This window comes from Pseudopipra pipra, chromosome Z, assembly GCF_036250125.1.
Source record: "Pseudopipra pipra isolate bDixPip1 chromosome Z, bDixPip1.hap1, whole genome shotgun sequence".
NCBI classification, from domain to species: Eukaryota; Metazoa; Chordata; class Aves; order Passeriformes; family Pipridae; genus Pseudopipra; species Pseudopipra pipra.
The window spans coordinates 32928424-32950073 of NC_087581.1; the positions used below are offsets into that span (position 1 = coordinate 32928424).

Consider the following 21650-nt stretch of genomic DNA (forward strand, 5'->3'; position numbering starts at 1 on the left):
GGGTTAGCTCCCTTGAAGACATGCGATGTGCTGCTATCCATTTACATCATCTCTGCAGTGAGAAATAAATCCAGCAAACAAGACTAATTTCATTAGCCTTAACTTTATAAATTTTCCACACTAGGCAGTTATCTAGTTAACATATGGATCGTACAATAGATGATCCCAATAAGACTATGCTGTAAGCCACTTGAGGAATTCGGCTGCTGTGATCAATCACAAGAGCATTTGCTCTAGGGCCATGTGTTATTATTTATAATATATACTGTTTATACTTCATAAAATTCCCTTATCACTCCTTATTTCCTAAAATCAATTTATTGAAAGAAAGAGCCAGAAGATTTATCACTTTTATAATAAAATATCTGACTTCACCTGCCAGAAGTAGCCAAATTGATTTTTAACGTCTGTTAATGATTTAACTTTCCCTTTTTACTGACGTCAGTGGAAGGGTGTTACCACTCCCAGTCCTCAGTGAAAGGGTATTTTCATTTTACAGAAAAATATACTGCTTGTCTCTGCACTTATATATGCTTAATGTATACTACACTTTAATTTCTTGCCAGTAAAATGTTTAAAGTTTAGGTAGAGCCTAGATAATAGGAAAATTGGAGACTCTAAATGTGATGCTGGGCAAGAGGGCATAGAAAGGCTTTTTTTTCAATTATTCATATCTTATATTTACTGTTCTATTTATTATGAATACATAACTGAAGACATTACTTTGGTTTGCTTTCTTATCAATCTTCTGGTTACCATTCAGTGATACACAGATGAAGTACTGATTATGTTAAGCCCCGGGAAGTGTGTGTGTGCATATGCATTTTTAGAAGAAAACACATTTCAAAAGGAATAGAAGTCATTAATTTAATCAATACTGTCTTATGACTCATGATATATAACATAAACACAGATACGATTTTCTTCATTTCACAGGAAAAAAACATTTTCTTAAAGCAATCATTAACATCATGTTCTGTGTAAGGCCAGTATGGATTTTAGTCTTAATTGTCCTTACATGATAGATTTTCTTTGTTCAAATGGATTTTCCACTCTTATTAAAAAGTTGCTATAAATGCCTAACATTGATTATAAGTGGATGAGAGATTACTTGGAATCTAAGATCTTATCAGTTAAACAAAATGCATCTTTATTTACATGTTCTTCATAAAAAATGAGTTAACCAGAGGTTCCTATCTATCATATTTTCAATTTTTACCTAATATCTGTTTGTCAAAAACATTTTATATAAATTTAAAAACTTTGGTTTACCAATACTTTTATTTTGAGAGTTTTCCACATCTGGAATGGTTCTCTTGTTTCATAGTAAGAGAAAGAAGAGCACCCATTACAGAGTAGCCAGAGGGATGAGAAAGATGTGCACAGTGAGGAGTTTGAAATCTCTTTCTCCTGTTCATTTGTAAGCTGTCACTGATAACTGCTATTGCAAAGTCTTATAGTATGGTTCTTTGTTGCTAAAGAAGGAAGCCGTGATGGAATGGTCATTCATTTTGGTTAATTCTCAAACTGGGAAAGAATTTTCTAGGCTCCCTGTTATGTCAGAAGCATGTGGGTTTACGCACCTTATGGAACGTGGAAATTGTTTTCTGAAAGTGCCTATTTTGCTCTCTTCAGTATACGGTAAGCTTAGGAATACTGCCTTCCTAATTTAGCACATGCAGGTTAACTTCTGGCATCTTTGCGATTAACCACTTTAAATCTGTGACCTGGTGGCAGCTTGTGAGGCCACAGGCTGGTGCAGAGGGCACTCAACTGTTTTGTAAGCATCACAGCAATCTGAATCTGGTCTGTTTAAATTTCAAATGATCATGTTTTGGGTTTTTTTTCTGATAGGAAAAAAAAATATTCTGAAATTTTTGAGCTAACAGGTGGCATGAGCTGTAATCATGAATACATTTTACCTGTTGTATTAATTCCTTAGAAGGGAAAGGTTCTTTCTCACATTGACTTTGAAGTCTCAAATCAGATTCAGTCATTAAAAAAGAAAAAAATTGCTATGTCTATATTCTGAATAGTAATCAGTTCTCGCTAACTAGTACTTAAGGTCATGTTTTAACCTGTTAAAATTATATTATCAAAACCATTATTTTTAAGGTCTGTCTGAAGAGCCTAGCCTTTTGACTGTTTTGCTCTGGGCAAAAGTGAAATGTTGCATTCTTCAAATCCACTTGCTATGACTTGAACAGTGGGTAAGCAGTTATTGGTCAAGATAATATTGATATTTTAAATTACTTTTATTAAAAAAATGGTTATATTAGGATGACTTCTTCCTTTTCTTCCCTTTCTTTTCTCTCTCCACTGTACGAGAAGATCACTCTTCAAGCAGAAGAAATTTTTTGAGCTTATCTTCAGGGGACTGACCATTTCAGTAGTCCCTTTACACAGATGGATACCTGTGTTAATGGTGATATTAATTTTTCGACCGCAGGAGAAGACTATCCTTATTTTCTCAATGTCTTTCTTACACCAGGTTAGTAATAGCTAGCTTGTTACCTACTCTAACAAGAGCATAGATAGTTATAGCTGTATAATTGCATTTTTCTCTGATAGAAACCACATTCCATGGGCTAAGTATATGAATGAGCATGCATGTGACAAGATTACCGACTGTGGCAGGAACTTATACCAGAGGGAAGGAAATCCCAAGGACAGTAGCAGTTCATAAAATATGATGTGTATACCATGTCTAAGAAATTTCAAACCTGGGAGGAAGCACTAGAAGGTAATCAGGAGCCTTTAAATGTGGCAGTAGATACGACAGATGTATGAATATATTTTTGTCTTCATTAGCAAGTCAGGTAACTCTGGCAGGAATTAGAGGACAAGGGAAGGAAGATTGGCAGAGACAGGTCATATGCAGTTTAAATAATTATTTATGGATTTATGTGGAGAAGCAACTTTACACTGGCAGAGTACATATCTCTGAGGGCGATGAATGTGTGGTTCAGTCAAATCAAATGCTAAAATTTCCTTACCCCTTGGAATCCGTATAGCTTCCTTTTGATTATATAGCTAGCGTATACCATTTTTCATCAAGAAGTATGACTGCCCATATGGTGAGCAAATCTGTGCAATGTAACTATATCACTCCAGAAAATTGATTTCAAACGTGTCCATCGGTGGGAGAAACACTATAAAAAGTACACTTCGGGGCCCGCTGAAGTACCATTGAGAGTCTTGGCTAGCAATGTAGCAGCCTTTCCATTTGTTTGGCTAATTGGCATAAATACTCTTTCAGGGAGGTAACAGAACTGACAACAGAAAGCACCATGGAAAAAATTGCAGAGAAAAATGACTTGGTTTAATCATTGACACAGGATGAAGAATGCATGGTTCACATAAGATCGTAGTAAAAAGCATGAACTGCAAAAGGTTATCTGGGAAATCGTTGTATTCCACTTACAATAAGTTCTGTACATAAAATGGCTTTCACAAGAGGTGAATTGATGCAATGAACTTAAGAATAAGGTTCTCAACAGTGTTTTTTTTTTTGGCAAAATGAAAACAAAGGGCTGGTAATACAAGCTGACAAAAATTCATTATTCAAATCAGAACCACGTCCTCAACTTTCTGCTAGCTGTTAGCTGTGAGGAAAAGTGTGAGTGGACTATTTGTGTAATCTACTGCAAGTACACTCGTGTTACTCCTTGTTTTTTTTTAATTTGGTACTTCTTTGACAGTTCTTAATATATGAAGCACAACTGGTAGTTATTGCTGATAGTAGAAAAACAGTTCACATACCCTAGCCTTCTGTGGCATGGAAGGTGTGTACTGTGTGTTGCAGTTCTTATCAACAGAGCATGTAATCTCCATTGGCGAAACGGCAACAAGTCAGTACAAGCAGGAATCAGAAAGTTAAGAATGCAGCAATCTTTTAACACAGAGAAGTAATAATGTTATGTTTTCTTACCTGCAGTAATTAATCATTTGTTGCAACATTTTGACAGAGATTCTAATTGTCCTTTACTGCATATGTCATTTGTTGAAAATGGAAGCAGAAGTTGAATTAAGTAAAGATCTTTTTTTTTTTTTTGGTAGAACATCTATGACACCCATGTGCACACTTTAATCACAAGTTAAGAGCGTAAGTAAGAGTGTTCTTTTCTCAGGGATTGGATCCAAGCTCTGAAGAAGCATGACTCTTTTGAAGACCTAAATAGAATTTGACATCTAACCTGAGTTCTGTAAAAACCTACCTTACAAACTGCAGTTAATACCCCACACAAGCAACTGGATAAACCAGAACAGGCTTACTAAATTAAAAAAAAAATAAAAAAAATTAGAAAGATTAAAAATATGCAAGATGTCAAAATTTTATTTTCAGAGGCAGACATTTTTTACTAAGAATCGATGAGTTCTGGAAACATAGATGAAACAACTTTTTGGTTAGGTTAAGCACTTTAAGGCAATATAGATAGGACTGTGAATCATTTACATAGTGCAAATATTTTTTTCAGGCTAATCCCAGGTTTTTATTTTTTCTTTAAGAACTGATCAGTTATTCCACTGAATTATGCCAAAGTTCTTCTTAATCCAGCATTTCCTTAACTTTTCCTCATATTACACCCACCTTGTCCCATTCAGATCAGTGGTGTTGCCTAAAGAGAGACTGCAGAGAAAAAGAGGCCAAGATAAGATAAAGAGAGTAGGTCCTTTAATCAGCCTACAGGCCCAGGGAATACACATAATGCATACGTGTCCATACAGTGGTTATATGATTTTATAATAAGGTCCATCCAATCCCAGATCTGTCCACCCCCAGTTCTGCCCCCTGACACGCCCCTTTGGGAATTGGGTCTGGGGGCGTTTGGGACCCCTTCTTCCTCATCTTTTTCTTCTTTGCAGCATGTATAGTCCTTGGAGCTCCTCCAGAGTTCTGGGCTTGAAGGTCACTGTCTGTGTGATACCTTCTGGTCCAGGCCTAGAGTGCTTTTCTACAGTTCTATCTTGAAAAGAAGACTAAACATGCTAACGGAATTTAGAGGGATTGATATGAAATGGCGTAATAAGGTTGGGTGTGTGTAACTATTATGCTTCAGGGTAAGGGATATAATACAGCTACATTAAAATCTACATTTACTCCACAACTACTTCTAAAATCTACAAAAGTTAAAAAATCCAAAAAGCTCTGAGGCATCAGTCCCCCCTTTAGGGATGGACAAAACTCAATCTTATCCAATCTCTACCACTTATACCTAGCATTATACCAAAGGGATGACCAACACCTACAGCATTAGGTCATATAATGAGCTATTACACAAACACTAATTATGTATGTCACTAATAGAAACAGTTGTTTTATCCAGGTCCAGTTGGTAACTATGAAGTAAGTTTATAGATGTTATCTCTGTAAACCTAATGAGACATTCTCAGGAATCATCCAGTGGAGAATTTAAACTTGTTGCCAAATTTCAGCCATAGTGCAAATCCAGCACTCACTTTCATGAAAAATATTGGATGCATTTTTACTAAAATCAAATGTAAATTTTGGTTTTAAACGCGATCCATACTTATCAGTGGTATTAGACAATACACACAGAAAAATAGTTTAAACATAATTTTAACAGTTTGTAACAGAGGCTTTCTTCCCTCTGGGTAGCAAATCCAGGGTTCTTTGCCAACAGCTCTGACCATGATGGAGATGGTCAGCAGAACTTGAAACAGTTCTTTCCATTTGACTTGCAGGGGTTTCAATCCCACTGTTTAGCTGGACAGTTTGTGTTTATAGTTTGTGGGCTGGAACAGATGAACAGGATTGTCCAGTCCCAGAGGTCTAGATGACATGATGATTCCCTGCAGTTTCTGCAAAGCAGAGTCTAAACCATTCAACAATTCTGCAGATTAACCTTCCCTTATGTGAGTAGGGATCACGTTGTTTTTCCACCTTGGATTGTATGTGGATCTTTTAAAAAGGCCATATGCAGGACCTGAACCGACATCATAGATGTTTCTTGACAAACCCTGTTTGTTTGTGCTTTGTGAGCCGATGAAGTGTGACTCTCTGTCCGATGACAATCTCACAGGAAACCCAAATCTTGGAATTCCTGCATCTTGACTGTGTGAGAGGAACTTGAGCTTTTATAACATACAGTGATTAACTGCCAGTTATAGATCTATAGGCCAGTTAGGAGCTTACCAGAAGCAGGCTGTGTCTGAATGCAACACCAGACAGCACCCTGGCAGTGCCAGTAGTTCATCGCAGAGAGCTTGTACTCTCTGGACAGATTCCAGGCCTTATCGGAGGACAGGTCATCCTGCCACAGTCTGCCCCAGACTGCACTCAATCATCTTTACCTCATGGAGTGCTAGTGCAGGTACCTCTTGCCTCCATGGATAAAAGCATCCTCATGTATTGGGTTAGGTGCACTCCTGTATATGTGCCTGTATGTGTATGTGGACACCAAGAGAACAGCTGTATTACAATAAAGCTAGGAAGCAATCTAAGCAAACCATTTAAGCGATCTAAACAAATCATCCCACTAATGATGGGGTTTGAGACCACTTTGTCTCAAAGACTGCAGGCAAGATGCAAGTCATGTCTCAGAGTGCCATGGGAAGGTCCACAGAACCAGTGCTGTTGCAGTGCTGCAGCCACCTTCTCACCCCCCTTTCCGTCCTAACACAGGACTCTTCTGTGAAACTCAGCATTCACACACTCCTAGATGACACTGGATGACAAAGTATTTTAGATGCATGAGGTAGATAAATTTGATCTCACAATGACATGAAATCCTATACGGATTTCCCCACCAAACCATCCCTTTCACAAGATGCAGTAGCCAAAGAGACGCAGATATTCCAAACGGTGTTTGCAAAATGTTGTTAAACTTCTCTGTCCTAGTTAGAACAGCTGGGACCAGTTCATCACTGTATGGGTGTAACCCAAAACTGTGTATTCTATAGCCTTCCATGCCATTTCACAGAAACTGTTATCAATAGACCATTTACACCATCTGCCCAGAGCAGCCTGACTCCTCAGGCTATAAACTGGGTGTTAAGAGGCCTGTGACATAAGAGGATGCTCCTGTCCTCACACCCATTGTGGAACTCCCCACCCTGAGGGAGGTACTAGGCATTCCTGCCTGAACTGGAGGATATATAATCTTGGGGTCTTGGGACTTTTCTAACCACTCGTGGAATCCAGAGGAAGACTGCAGACCACTACTCTCAACCAGACTGCAACCACCACTTTTCAACCAGACTGCAATCACCACTCTTGACAGACTGCAACAGCACTCTCACCCACAGGTTTTTCCCTCTCCTTTAACTTTGAACTCAGGGGGCCCAAAGAACACCACTCTGTTCATGCCCCAGGATGCTGGGTTATACATTTGGGTTTTGTGGGTTAAAACCAATTGTTTGTCTGTATAATCGTACTTATTGTATTATTTTATTAAATTGTTATTCTGACTTATAATCTCTCTTTTGAGTTGGGTTCATTTCCCCTGCCAGTTTACCTTTAAACTGGCAGGTGCTCGAACGGAACATATACAAATATGAACATTGCAGACTTTAAAGCAGTCAATATAGCAAAAGCAGTATAAGCTTTCAATTCTACTGTAATTAAACTAACAGTAAGAGAAGCCTAACAGCAACATAGGATAGAAGATAAAAAACCCAAATACAATAGTCATGGCACTGTCTGGTGTTCTCACAGTATTATTCAAATTGCAGTCTGATTCTTATATTACCACCTTTGGAGATCATAGGCTGATCTTACAACAGTTCTTAACCGTGACAGAAGCTTTTACCTATCTTAGGAATATCTTTCCTCTGTGAGGTCCTCTTCTTTTTATAGCACAAGATAGTGATTTAGAAAGACTACATTTTGGCAGTTTATTATTGTTGTCCAGAGTTATTCTCATCACATTCAGCTCTTTTCATTTGAGAGGGAACTTGCGTGCTTCTGTATATTTATTGACAGTAATCCACCTACTAAGGTTACTCTACCATTTTTGTGATAGCCTTATCCACAATAGTATGAGAGTAAGGTAAATTGTGTTAAATCATGATGACAGTGACTTTCTTTCTATCTATATTCTACTTTAAGTTGGTTTAAAGTTTGAGGAAAATGTTTAAAATATTCTGATCAAGGATATTAGCAGATCTGAATGTTGATATTTTAGAAATAATAGCTCCCCTGATAATGCCCACAGTCTTCTAAGACCACTGATCTCATTTTGTCATGTAAATGTAGAGGCAAGTTACAGACCAAGTTGCTTCTGCAGTTGTTTGTCAGTGTAGTAAATGAGGCAAGGAATCTGTGGATAAGCACGTAGTCTAATTAAAGACTACATCTTAAGGAATTATCACAAGGTCACAGGTGAACAATGCATCAACAGTTCTGATGTTTGTGTGAACAGATTTCTGGATTTGTGAGACTGTGGCTAGACATAGTCTGTGCTAAGTCTTAGTTTATGAGCACAGACTTTTGCAGACTAAGTACAGAGAGTGGCCTTTTGGTTTTGTAAAGTTTTCAAGAGAACATTAGCCAAAATGTATCTTACAACTGTAAAATGTTATTTCTGTTTTGAAATATTTCATCTCTGCAGTACAGTCCATCACAATTTAAATATTTTGGTTTTATTTTTGAATAATTACCACCAAGGTACAGGCGGTCAAACCCAATGTAAATACCAATACCATCTAAAAATAACATTTATGGGGAGGGCACTAAGGATGAAAGTAAGTAAGCTGTCGTTTTCAAATGCTGATACAAAATTAAGCTAATCATTTTATGCTCTGATGATACAACAGTAAATAATGTGTGACAGCATCTGCCAGTAAGTTGATAGTATGTTTTTCTGACTTTTCCGTAATTCTCCCTGTATATGCACACCATCCCTGTAATGCACGCCTCTATGTTAGAGACATGCGGAGAGACGTGCGGAGGTCTGGGGCAGGCTGTGTTGTTAAGGTGTCACTTTGTGTAACTAGTAGATGAAAAACACTGTTTGGATGAACACCTGTTCAGGTTTACTTGCAGCAGCTGCTGAGGAACAAAGCGGAAATATTAATGGCCGCAGTTAGCCTACTAAGCTGTGGGCTTCCTTGCTTGCCAGCCAGGAGACTACAAAAGTGAATGCAGCATTCAGGTAGTTCTGAAGCAGACTTTTTGAGAACACCAGCAATAGGCTGTCTTGAATATTAGAGCTTTGCTTCATTTCCCATGAATGTTTTCTGAAAAAATCCTTCACAATTTGAGAAAGAGTAGATTTTCAGTCAGGGTGCCATCTGACTAGGATATAAGAATCTAAAGATGGGTGAAAACAGCAATCCATCAAACCCAGAGTTTTGATTTCTGACATTAGGAAATAATGAAAGCCAAGACATAATATGTACGCAATACAAGTAAACAATATTTTTTTTTTATTATAAGGCTTCTAGTACGCTGTGCCAATGGATCTCCATATCCCTTGGTGGCAAATTATCTTATGCATTTAACTAATATTCTTTGAATATGTCTGTGTGTTTGACATTCATAGAATCTCTGCAGTGGTGGTAGCAGCATTTTTAGTTGAGGTTAAAGCAAAAGCAAAATATGTGTATGTATACGTACATTTGTTTCTTCAGAATAGGTGATGGCTGTTGTCTGTCTTCAGTGTGTAGTTCCCTTAAAAGCTTCCAATATGTTTTAGAAGCTCTTAAAATAATTTCTGTAAGCTTTAGCTGATCTGTGGTCAACTTCCCTGCCTCACTCTCCAAAACAGCCTGCAAAGGGAGCGCCCCCCAAACTTGAACGCACAGAGCAGCTTACACGTCTCTTGAGCAAACTGGGAACAGACAATCCCACCAGAGGTGCAGAGGGCCATTTATTTTGAGTAATGTGTTGATCATTTAGAGTTTGTTCTGCATGAGGTTTTTAAAGAAAATAGGGGACATTTACAGGAATTAAAGGCTATGTTGAGCTATATTGTTCTCCTACACAGATCCAATGCTGACTGAGTTTGATCTCCCATTGAAATTGATTACTTTAGGGCTTCTTGCTGGCTCTGTCTGCAGTGTTGTTTTGTGGGAATGATATAGGACAATACTGGCAGGGATGGATGAAACCTGAGAAATGAGAAGATTGAGCGATGGTGAAGCAAATATCAATCTCGTCCATTAAGAGTTTTAATTACAGAATTACAGAATGGTTGGGGTTGGAAGGGGCCTCTGAAGATCATCTAGTCCAACACTCCTGCTAAAGCAGGTTCACCTAGAGCAGGTTGCACAGAATCACATCCAGGTGGGTTTTGAATATCTCCAGAGGAGACTCCACAACCTCTTTGGGCGGCCTGTTCCAGTGCTCTGTCGCCCTTGCAGAATAAAGTTTTTCCTGATGTTCAGAAGGAACTTCCTTTGCTCCAGTTTGTGCCTGTTGCCCCTCGTCCTGTCACTGGTCACCACTGAAAAAAGAATATAACAGTAATTTTACATCAACACTTCTGGAGACGTGAAAAGTAATTTTGGAGAACTTGGGGTGACCAATACTGAGATCTGGTTCGTTGTGTTTACCTACACTGGAAATTGAACAGGATGCTTCTGGTTCTGACTTTTGTGTGAAGTGTTACAGAACTTCCTATGTGTAAAATATGTGGGCAGATCTCTGCTACGTTTCATAGGTGGGATGTACAAAAGTCGAAGAAAAGGTAAGATAATGTTGAGGGAATTCTGCATGAAATTCAGGTAAAATCCACAGAATGCCTGATGGACATCTAGAGCCTGCATTTAAGTCTTTCTGAAAACTTTTTGGTTATTCCAACTTGGTTAGCTAGACTGAAGCTGGAATGACTGACTGTTAATCCGTGGAACAGTGTTTTCATCTTCTGAAGGGACAGCTCCAGGCAGAGAGTTACCTCTTGCTGTTTAAAGTTTAGGTCATGCAAGGCAATTCCTTCTCATCAGCACTTCCTCTTCTGTCTTCATGAATTCTGTAGCAATTGTGAGAGATAAAGCCAGACTACTGTAATAGATTTCTGACACATTTAGATAAAATACTACAGAAGCCTGTCATGCAGACTTACTCACAGGTATGCTCTGATGGACAAAACCTTTTAGCTCTGGAGTGCAGCCATGAGGTAATACTGGTGTGAAGCATGCTTGAGTATGCTGAGATGTTTCTGTCTAAGGAGAATTTTCTTTCATATTGCAAGCTCTGTAGAGTTCAGTGGTGTGGCTCAGCCAAGAGACTCATTTCTGAGCTAATGCTTTAATCTTGTTTCTGCCTGGCTTGCAGGAAAGAAAACAGAACCTTTGCTTCTGGATGTCTTTTTCAGATGCTCATCACCAGAAAGCACTGTGTGTTCTCATTTTGGGTGGTTGTGGTTATAATTGTTTGGGAATTTTTGAACAGTGCTTTTATTTTTTCTTGTGAGACAGTACAGTTTCCTCAAACCTGAAACAACTAAAACTCAGTGTCTATAAAGTTTTGATCAAGTTCTAAGCACACTTCAAAATTTTCAGAACAAATGTGATTGTTCTATTTTATAAAAGCTTTTTGGTTTGAAATGTCAACTACTTATAAAAAGGTAACAAATTTTAAATATTTTGAAGTTATACTAATAAAAAGTGATAATCTCAAACTTATTTTTTAAAGTTATTCATTATGTTACATACTTAGGTAAAAAAAAAAATTCAACTAGATTTATAAAATAATAATGAATATCCTCTAGTAATTTCCAGTTCACGGTGGCTAGGCTTCTGTTTATGTGTATCAGACTTTGTTTGTCCATTCAGAGAGAATCCTACTATTGAAGCTTAGGTAGACGTTTATAATTGAATTTAAACAATCCATGTTTATTTCACTTACTAAACTAGGTTACTGAAAGTGTTTGTCATGAGGCAAAATGTTTCCTTAGTTAATTTTGCAATTTACTCTGAATCATTATCAAATTTTCTATGTCTGTTTCGAAGTACAGATGCCAAAACTAAGTTATGTGGTCTCATCAGTGCTCTGAATCTGTGATATTGCAATAAACATCTCTAAACTGTAGGGTAGGGCAATTGATTAATTTCACAGAGTGTGTGATGTCCTTTGGATTTTACCATAAATTCCTTGCAATATGAAAATTCTTCTATGGTCATGGGTCTCTTTTCAGTTAAAGATGTGTTAAGTTGGTTTTAGTCTGCTGTCCTGAAATTCTGAACTCTTAATTCAGCTGACTGGATCTTTATTGTCTGCATGAAGTAAAAATGTGTGTTAGTAGATCTAAATGATACTTAACAAAAGGAAAGCATGTAATGAAGGAACATAAGTAATAAAAAAAGTACATATCTGTTGGATGAAGTTGGAGCTTTGACCTGTTTTACTGGGTGGTTAAATGCAGCTTTACTGTCTTGATTCGTCAGTACATATATAGTACTTCCCTCAGAGAACGTTACCCTAGAAAATGAGAAATGTTCACAAAGCGCCTTGTGCTGTAAGAATTTGGGATTTTTCAGCATGTAACAGTAGCTAACCTATGATGTTAACTGCAGGATTTTGTTTGTATGAACTGGGAAATATCTTACGAGCCTGGTGCATATTTGTTGTATAATTACCTCTGAGGTGGTGGTCAAAAGTAATCCCAAGCCAACTACACTGAATTTTCCAAAGCTTAAGCATGATAGCCAGGTTTGTAGTTGTGGAGAAACAACAGCTTGGCACTGCTGCTTTTTTATCAAACTTGAGGACAAAAATAAAAGGGAACTCAAACCAGGAGACAACTGCCATCCCCTCTTTCCCTCCTAGCCTAAATACAAGATGTGTTTGGCAGCACTGAGAAGCTGTAATGTGCTATAAGGTCTCCCCAAAGTCTTCTCTTCTCCAGGCTGAACAGCCCCAGTTCTCCCAGACTGTCTTCATAGGACAGATATTCCAGCCCTGTGATCAACTTAGTGGCCCTTCTCTGTACTTGTTCCAACAAGTACACATGTATTCCTTGTATTGAAAGCCCAAGAGTTGGACACAGTGCTCCAGGTGGGGTCTTCCCCACCTGAGTAGAGCAAAGTAGAAGGTGAGAATGACCTGCTGGTCACTTTGCTTTTATTACAGTCCAGGATATGGTTGTCTTTCTGGGCTGCCAGGACATGGTTCTGGGTCATGTTGAGTTTATCATCCACAAACTCACCCAAGTCCTTCTGCTGCTCTTGATTTGTTTTCCACCTGGCCTGTACTTATGCTTGGGATTGTGCCAACCCAGCTACACGACCTTGCACTTGGCCTTCCTGAACTTCATGAGGTTCTCTTAGATCCATGCCTCAAGCCTGTCAAAGTGTCCCTCTGGGTGCTGTCCTTTCCCTTCAGCATGTCAACCTCATCACACAGCCTAGTGTTGTCAGCAGACTTCTTCACAGTGCGTTCAATCCCACTGTCCATGTCACCAACAAAGATGTTAAAATGTGCTGGTCGCAGTACTGACCCCTGAGGAACACCACTTTTCACTGTTGTCAACTTGGACATCATGTTGTTGACCACAACTCTTTGAGTGTGTCCATCCAACCAGTTCCATATCCACTGAGTGGTCCGGACCCCGGCAGCCCCCACGCCGCATATGGCAGAGGTCCAGGGACACCAACAGCCCCCACGCCACGTGCGGCGGAGGTCTGGGGACACCGGCAGCCCCCGCACCGCAGTGCGGAGGTCTGGGGACCCCGGCCCCTGGGTGCGGCCACAGTCAGCCCCCGCCGTAGCCCCTGCAGGTGAAAGGAGAGAAAGAGAGGGAGCCTCGCTGGTGGGTAAAGTAGGAAATGAAAGACTTGCCCAAATCGTTCCAATAGGAATGAAACCTGTGTACCCCTATGTGGTTGCGAGCTACGTTGGCGATGGTACATGCCTTCAGTAGGGTCGCCCATGCCAGACAGGTCAAAACCGTAGGGCCAGATACAATACATTCTCGGGCAGGATGAGCTCGTTAGCCTTCTGGCAGTCATCCTAGGAGAAGGACTAATCTAATCCCAAACCTGGGCAGATGGAGCTCGCTTAGCCCTGTAAGGCCATCCATCTAAGAGAAGGTCACTCTAATTAAACCTACGTCCTGAGGACCTCGCTGCCACCGTCCAAGCTCGCTTGGCCCTGACAGATGAACTTTAGGATTAAAGGGTGGGTCCAGTTCCACACATACTGCATCTCACCTAAAAAATCCGTTACGCAGGCTTGAAGGCTTTACCCACATTCAAAAAGTCCTGTAGCGACGTGTGAGGGTCGAAACGGCAGGTGAAAGGTGCACTGGAAGCCGCAGACCCAACCCTGCATGCAGGCGGTTCAGGATATTGGTCATTTGAGACTGACCGGAGATGACAGTCTCTTGGGGCAGCACCCTGAACAACCAAGCAACCTTTTCAAGGACAGCACTGCTTGCTCCACTCGGAGAGGGGCCTAGAAAAGGTGGCCTAAACAAAGCTCATCTCCACTTTCATCCGGTTGGTTAACCACAGGCCAACGGGCATCTTCTTCCAATGCGGTCGCACAAAGATCAAAAGACAAAGGCATGCACCTGCCTCCAAAGGTGTACCTAAACTAACTCTAACATGTTGGAATATCAGAACCATGCTCTATTCTGCGGATAGCGGACGTCCTGAGCGATGTTCTGGCCTAATTGCCCATGAACTGACTCGTCTCAACATCGACATTGCTGCTCTCAGTGAAGTTCGCCTTCATGAGGAAGGCAGCCTCAGAGAACATGGTGCTGGTTACACAGTCTTTTGGTCAGGTAAGCCCAGAACCAAAAAACATCTCTCAGGAGTCAGCTTCAAGATCAAAAACTCTATTGTTCCTAAACTCGAAAATCTGCCAGCAGGTCACTGTGATCGCATTATCTCCCTACGCCTTCCACCACACAACAAGCAACATGTTGTCCTCTTTAGTATATATGCCCCAGCTCTCCAAGCCAACTCTGCTGAAAAAGATAAATTTTACACTGACCTGCACCGCCTTACCCAAAAGGTGCCTGCAGACGATAAGATCATTATCCTTGGTGATTTCAATGCCAGAGTAGGTAAGAATTGTGAAGCATGGAAAGGAATATTAGGCAAGCATGGTGTTGGAAACTGCAACGATAATGGTCGACTTCTGCTAGAATTCTGTGCGGAGCAACAGCTCACCATCATTAATACTATCTTTAAGCAGAAAGATAGTCTGAAGACAACCTGGATGCACCCCAGATCTAAGCATTGTCGCTTCATTGACTATGTCTTGGTGGAATGGAGAGATGTCCACCATACCTGCGTGATGCCCAGCGCAGAATCCCAAACAGACCATTGGCTTGTGCACTGTAAACTCAACTTCAATCTCAAATTCAAACCTAAAAGGGGCAGTATCCCAAGGAGAAGACTCCAAGTTAACAATCTCCAATCAGCCACAGTAAGAGACAGATTCCAGGCAAACCTTCAAACTAGCCTCAAAAACCATTCCACAGATTCTACAGATTTCTCTCCTGAAAAAATTTGGCATCATATCCATTGCATCCTGCAATCCTCTGAAGAATCCTTAAGGTTCTTCCTCAAAAAGAACAAGGACTGGTTTGATGAAAACAATCAAGAGATCCAGGACTTGTTGAGGAAGAAGAGAACTGCCCACCAAGCACACCTTGCACTGCCATCCTGTCATGCAAGCAAACTCCAACAGAAACTCCGTGACATCCAGAACAAGTGGTGGATCAGTCTAGCTGAAAAAACTCAATTATGTGCAGATACGGGTGATCACAAAGGATTCTATGAGGCCCTGAAAACAGCATACGGACCTACATACCAGGTACAAAGCCCTCTACTCAGCACTGATGGGCAAACGCTTCTAACAGACAAAACCTCCATTCTGAATCAATGGTCTGAACACTTTCAGACTCTTTTCAGTACCAACTGTGTAGTACAAGACTCAGCAATTCAGTCCATAACACAGCAACCGGTGAAATACGAATTGGATACTGCCCCCACTTTAAGAGAAACCCTCAAGGCCATACAGCAGGTGAAAATCCACAAGGCAGCTGGGGTTGATGGAATTCCACCGGAAGTCTGGAAACATGGGGGCCTTGCACTCTATGCTAAATTTCAGGAGTTTGTGGTGTGCTGTTGGGAACTAGGTGAACTACCATCAGACCTTCGTGATGCAATCATCATCACTTTGTACAAGAAGAAAGGTATTAAATCAGACTGCTCAAATTACTGTAGTATTACTCTGCTCTCCATTGCTGGCAAAATCCTGGCAAGAATACTCTTGAACAGAATAAATACCCGCTATAGCAGAAGGAATTCTACCCGAAAGCCGATGTGGTTTCAGAGCCAACAGAGTACCACAGACATAGTATTTGTTCTCAGACAACTGCAAGAGAAGTGCAGGGAACAGAACAAAGGTCTCTATGTAACCTTTGTCGACCTCACCAAGGCTTTCGATACTGTGAGCAGGAAAGGTCTGTAGCAGATTTTGGAACGTTTAGGATGTCCCCCCAAGTTCCTTAAAATGATCATCTCACTTCATGAGGATCAGCACGGCCAAGTCAGATATGGCAATGCACTTTCTGAGTCCTTTCTAATAAAGAATGGTGTGAAACAAGGCTGCGTTCTTGCACCAACCCTATTCACAGTCTTTTTCAGCATGATGCTCCAAAGGGCCATGGCAGACCTTGATGATCATGATGGTATCTACATTCGATATGTACTGATGGAAGCCTATTCAACCTAAGGCAACTGAAGGCCCACACCAAGACCTTAAATCATCTTGTCCGGGAGCTGCTTTATGCTGATGACGCCGCCCTTGTTGCCCACACAGAAGTAGCTCTGCAGCGTTTAACATCCTGCTTTGCAGACGCTGCTGAGCTCTTTGGGCTGGAAGTCAGCTTAAAGAAGACAGAAGTTCTCTATCAACCTGCACCTCAGGAAGTCTTCCACCATCCCCATATCACCATTGGCCAATCAGAGCTCAAATCAGTCCAGCAGTTTAATTACCTGGGTAGCCTCATCTCCTCGGATGGTAAGATTGACGGAGAGAGAGACAACAGGTTAGCAAAGGCATACAGTGCTTTTGGAAGACTCCACAAAAGAGTTTGGAGAAATAAACACTTGAAGAAAAGTACAAAGATCAGTGTTTACAGAGCCATAGTGCTGTCTACTCTCTTATATGGATCTGAATCATGGGTCATCTACCGCCACCACCTGCGCCTCCTAGAACACCTCCATCAACGCTGTCTCTGTACAATCCTAAACATCCACTGGTCAGATTATGTGACCAATACATCTGTTCTAGAACAAGCAGCAGTCACAAGTATTGAGGCCATGTTACTGAGAACACAGCTGCGTTGGGCAGGGCATGTCTCAAGGATGAAGGACCACCGCCTCCCTAAGATCCTGCTTTATGGTGAACTTGCCACCGGCTGCCGCAAGAGAGGAGCCCCGAAGAGAAGATACAAGGACTCCCTGAAACAACATCTCAGCCTTGGCCATATTGATCACCATAACTGGTCTACTCTGGCCTCCAATCGGGAGGTCTGGAGACACACTATTTATAACACTGCTGATGCCTTTGAGAACGCACACAGGATCACTCTTGAGGAGAAAAGACAACGCAGAAAGATTCGTGTCTTGCAGAATTTACCATCTAAGGAGTCTTTCTGCTGTGCCTTTTGCAACCGGTCATGTCTATCTCGTACTGGCCTTTTTAACCACCAACGCGCTTGCAACAAACATGGGTAGAGCCCTTCCCAAATCTTCATTCGCGAAGCCTAGCCATGATGATGATGATGAGTGGTCCATCCGTCAAATCCATACGTGTCTATTTTAGAAACCAGGATGTTTTGTGTGACAGTGTCAAATGCTTTGCACAGGTCCAGATAGGTAACAGCTGTTGCCATTTCTTTCTGCACCACTGCTATAACCCCACTAAAGGCCAATTCCTATTCACTATCTTATGTGCTGCTTACAAGTATACCTAAGTCAGGGAATGGATTTTTAAAAACTGAAATTAAGTAAACTTTAAATCACATGCCTTTAGACCAGTGAGCAGAGGAATGATATCTGTTGTGATGGCACTTAGTTTCCTTAAAGTCTTCACATTGATTTACAATATAGTCTGAGCAGTTCTGTCATCTCCTCAGTGTAGCTAAGAAGTTGGAATCAATGATCTGATATTATGGTATCCTAACAAAGAAATACATTGGTCAAGTGGTCTCATATTTTTCAGGAAAAAAGAAATTAAATAGGGTGTGAAGGTATTTATTTGTCTGCAATTAAGATGGACAGTCGAAGCCTTGTCCCTCTTTCTTCTCTAGTTAGTCATAAATCCTCCAAAATGCCTGCTGAAATCTACATTTGTGTGTTTTCAAGCTGGGCTAAATGTGTAAACTATTTTTTTTCCTGAAGTATATCGAAAACAACTGTTAAAACACTGTAAATTTGAGGCAGGCTGGAATATAAGTGGATGAACATTTGAACAGCATATTTCTTCTTCATATGAATGGTAGCAAGTCAATGTAAACAAAAATGTATAGTGCAAAGTGAGAGAATCTTGTTTTTAGAACTGCTGCTTGAACTGTCTCTAGCACAGAGAAATGAGAGGAATTAATGTCTCGGAGGGCATATAATTCTTGGTGAACCTAGAGAAGTATTTGTTGGCAAAGTGTTTGTCTCACTATGGAATACAGTATTCAGCTTCCCTGGTTGGATGAGCGTGTTCTTCTCCAAATAAGGAAAAGAACAAGATGGTCTGCTCACTCGTCAGCTTCAGTTAAACAGTGAAATTTTCAGGAATGAGATAAGTATTTTCATTAGAAATGCTAGCACTATCTAAATTAAAAATGTAAAAAGTCTGACAAAGAATTTATATTCCCTAAGAGGGGAGAGAATTACCATTGATATGAAAATATATTTTAGATGCAGTTAAACAAGAGCAAAGTGGTATATGAAGTGATACACTACTCTTAAAAAGAGGTCTGTCACTAACAATCACTATATAGGCATGATAATTTTGGACAATATAAACAGAGTGGAAATCACCAGAGAGTTTTGTTCATGCTTGGCTATAAAGTGACTCCTACATAAGTGTATGATTAATACACAGCAGTATTTCATAGTCCATCATTTACATGTTCTCTGTTTTGAGTAATTTCTTCTGTTTTACCATCTTCATATGTCTTCTTTGACATACAGAAAGACAGACTTAAAACACTGATTTTTGTAAGTTCTTTTACATATGAAAACCCATTTGAAAAATATCAGTGTTTGAAAAATATCACTTCTTTCCATTGATAGTTCAAAGAATTTCAATTGATTTATCCAAAAGTTGCAATTTCTGCATTTGAAAATGTACAATAATTTTAAAGGGGAAAAACAAACAATGCTAATACTTGTTTTAACATAGAAGAAACAAGTTTATTTTACATTGCTTAACTGATCACTTGAGCAAATGTAAGTATAAAGTACTCACCGTTCCAGTGATGTTTTTCCCTTTGTTACTTGACCCTAGGTTCCCTACAGAGCAAAAAATTGCCCTGAAAAGGCGTTTTATTTCTGATGGAAAATGTATATTTTTTTTACACTTAATAACTGTAGATTTAAGTAAAATGTAGCATAAATGAAAATGTTTAAGGCTATGGGTTAATACCATGTGATTTCCCAGGATAATGAGTTCAGCAAATGCTTGATGAGGAAATGAAGAGTTATGTATATGAGCACATAACTTTAACTCTGTTTTCTTGGAACTGGCAGAAGCCACTGGAAATTATCTGTAAGTGCTCCTGGTGTATTCATTATGTTCTTCTTGTGTCATCCTAATGTAACTTTTTTTTTCCAAAGTGAGGAACATGCTGTGGTGCAGTTTGTAGTCCCACATTGGAAGCTATCTGTACTTTTAGTTGGCCAGCAGTTGCAAAGTGTTCTTGTGGGTGATGCCTGTACATCCTCATTCTGCCTGACCACTCTGCATGTCCAGGCAAAGATACAGATTGCTCTCAGTAAGTCTTAAGTTATCTGCTAATACGTGTTGCTAGTACCTTAGCAGTATATGCTCTCAAAACAGTGCATAGCATTTTTATATACCCACCTTTGTCATATCAGACATAAATAGGAATGGCACAAGCATAAAACCTTGCAGCAATCCCTTGTGTGTGTGCGCACACGTGCCTACTTTTACAGGTTTTTCTAAGGAGTACTATTTGTATGAAGAATGTCTGTTAGATTGTGGTGTCATACTCTGCTGACAGTTTTGGTTTGGAAGGCACTTGGAATAACAAAAGAGAAAAGCACTTATGGTAACATAAGGTCATCTGAAGTATGAGACTTTCATCTTCAGTTTTTAGAATAATCAAAAAGTATGGACAGCTTGAAATACCTAGCATAATGAGCCTTAGTGCAACTAAAGACAATTTTTCATTTCAGAAACAGAGGTGTCTGAAAGCTAAGTAGTAGAAAAGTTTTTCAGGGAACTGGTTCATCGTATTAATTATGATTTTTTTTCCCAGCTGAGTCAGAAAGCCCAATTTGAAAGGGAGCTTCTGGGAAAGATGGATGCCTTTATTCATCATAGTGTGTCATCACCTTCGTCTTACCTCTTCCTTTGTGTAACTTTAACTGAGAACTTTGTATCCGTAACTGGGAGCTGTGATGTACATAAAGATGTCCTTTAACAATTCCTCATCTCCTTATGCTTGAGGTATGTCCATCCTAGTACTTCTAAACTCTCCATACATACTCTCCATACTCTCTGGCATTCTCTGTGTGTTCTCTCTGATGGTTGACAGGAGAACGAATGACATGCAGCCAAGTACATGTAGCGAGAAATAGTGGAGGAGCTCAGGAAATCTCAACTCCTTTTGTCCTTGCTTCTAGTAATTACAAGGAGTAAGGTGAAATGAATAAAGAGTGGGAGCAAGAAAAAGGTAAGAAAGCCACGTGTGAGGGGTAGAAATGTTTCGAAATCTGGGCTTCTGTGGTTTTAGTTACGTCTACAGAGGAAAATGCGTGAGGAGAAGGGCACTTGGGATAGTGATAAATTGCTGCTGTGACTGTAAGATGGGACAAAACATGTTCAATAAGTCACTTTTGTTGGAAGATTTTGAAAGAGTATACCTTTGGCTATTTTGTGCACAGGAATTGGTTTGTAATGCTTGTACCTGCCTGAGAGAGGAATTTTTACTTTGTTGTTGTAGCTTTTGGTTTTATGCTTTGGAGAAGCAAATGTTCTGCAATGTAACTGTCAAATGAGGCATTACAGATAGAGCAAAATGACCAACCACTTCTGTTACAGTATCTCCTCGGTTTTGTTTGTTTAGGTTTGTTTTGTTTTGATTATAAAATAGTTTTAATTTTCCCAAAAAAAATTTTTTTCTTTTTCTTTTTAAAAATAAAATTAGAAACATATTGTATACAAGCACCATATTCATGGTCAGCATCTGGAAAAATGCCCTTTTCCATTGTATGCTTGGCAAACCATAGGAAAAAAGTGAAAATAACTATACTGATCTCCATTTTCTTGGGACTGTGCAGCTGGATACAAAACTTCACTTTCCTAAAGGAGAAGAGTGAACTGGCTGCCACATTCTTTACAAGAGGCAGATCTGTGAATACTTGTTTCATTGCAGACAATTTAACTCATCACAAGTCAATCTCAATGTACTCCATGGGCTTACAAGCCCTTTGTGAATTTGTTACTTTCAAGAAATTTCAGATGAAGTTTTGGAAGATAA

The 21650-nt window shown here is 39.8% G+C and overlaps 1 protein-coding gene and 1 long non-coding RNA gene across 7 annotated transcripts in view; both read left to right on the forward strand.

Moving 5' to 3' along the window:
- Positions 1-21650, forward strand: part of ADAMTSL1 (ADAMTS like 1) — a 399489-nt gene that overhangs the window by 21729 nt on the left and 356110 nt on the right. The window lies entirely within an intron of this gene.
- On the forward strand, positions 1261-6054 carry LOC135406783 (uncharacterized). The gene is made up of 3 exons (XR_010426474.1): positions 1261-2210; positions 2332-2491; positions 4060-6054. It is a non-coding gene; the product is annotated as an uncharacterized LOC135406783 (long non-coding RNA).